This window comes from Pygoscelis adeliae, unplaced genomic scaffold, assembly GCF_000699105.1.
Source record: "Pygoscelis adeliae isolate BGI_AS28 unplaced genomic scaffold, ASM69910v1 Scaffold114, whole genome shotgun sequence".
NCBI lineage: Eukaryota > Metazoa > Chordata > Aves > Sphenisciformes > Spheniscidae > Pygoscelis > Pygoscelis adeliae.
This window is the reverse complement of record NW_008824587.1, coordinates 3,707,632-3,708,859: the sequence shown is the minus strand read 5'-3', so window position 1 is coordinate 3,708,859 and position 1,228 is coordinate 3,707,632. Positions and strand designations below refer to the sequence as shown.

The window sequence follows — 1,228 nt, the reverse complement described above, 5'->3', positions numbered from 1 at the left end:
CCCGTCAGTAACCCCCAGAGCATCCTCGGGCAGTGGCTGAAGCAGCAGCAAGGACATGTGGCTGCAGAAGGGCTGCCCTCGGCTGGCACGCGTTCCCCGTCCCTGCTGCAGCACCCACAAACCAGCCGTGCCACCCCTACAGCCTGCGAGAAACCCCCTCCAGCACCCACCACTCCTCCTGCAGCCTCCACCCCAGCACCCGGCTGCAGCGGGGGTGCGAGGGGGGGTCTGAGCTTGCTCTGCCTCTCCCCCGCCTCCTTCAGACCTGCTCCCCTTCATTTTTAGCCACTCTGTGCTCACAAATTACAGCCTTGCAGCTACTCCCCTGGTTCACAGCCAAGAGCCGGGCTCTGCTCGGATGGGGGTGACTGAGTGGGCTATTAGCCAGGCAGGCTGATGGGCTCCAGAGTTGCCCGCTCCTCCTAGAGGCCCTGCGGGGAGGACTTGAGTGCATTCACCTGAGCCGGCCTTATCTTTCCATCGCGTAGGTCCTACCTGCAGTGCCTGGCTAATGCAAGCGCGGAGGAAGGTGCTCAACATCCCTCTGCTTTATGGGGCTCGGAGGTGCCCCACCGGCAGCAGGGTCTGATGAGCAGAGCGGGAGGGAGCGCGGTCCTGGGCCGCATGCGGTTATGCTGCAGGCACCCGGGGTGACCTTGAGTGCAGGCAGGGCTGCTCTGCCTCCCCTTCCTCCTCCCACAAAGGCTCAGAAAGGGGAAATGGATTTTTTTATTATTATTATTTTTTGCCGCAGTTGTTGCCTCAAAAGTCACTGCTGGTGATGGGGGCCAGGGTGTCTGCCCTGTGCTTGCAGCGCGGGGGGGCTGCTGTGAGTGCTCCTCGCTCCTGCGCCAGACCCAGCTGAACCCAAGCCCCTGCCCGCCCTCCCCAGCAGCGCCCATGCCCGTGGGCTTTGCTTTGGGGTGCTCCCTGCCTCATTCGCAACTTGCCGCTGTTCTGCGCTCTCCCCTTTTGCTCCCAGCTGCCCATCGTGGAGCCAAATCGCTGGGTGCAGCCAGAGTGGGGAGCACGTTCCCAGCACCAGCGATCAGTGCTGCTGAGTCCCGTTCTGGGGGCTGGGGGGCTGGTGGGGGCCCTGCCCCGGCCTGCCTGCTGCCCCCAGCTCCCTCCCACCAGCCTTCGCCTCCTCGCTAGCTGTGCTGCCTGTTGAGGCAGGGTGCAAAGCAGGCACGCGGGAGAAGACAGACAGACAGACGGCCACCAGCGA

General features: G+C 64.1%; 1 protein-coding gene across 1 annotated transcript in view; it reads right to left on the bottom strand.

The window, feature by feature from the left end:
• FIBCD1 (fibrinogen C domain containing 1) overlaps positions 1-1,228 on the bottom strand; it is a 20,980-nt gene that overhangs the window by 449 nt on the left and 19,303 nt on the right. The window lies entirely within an intron of this gene.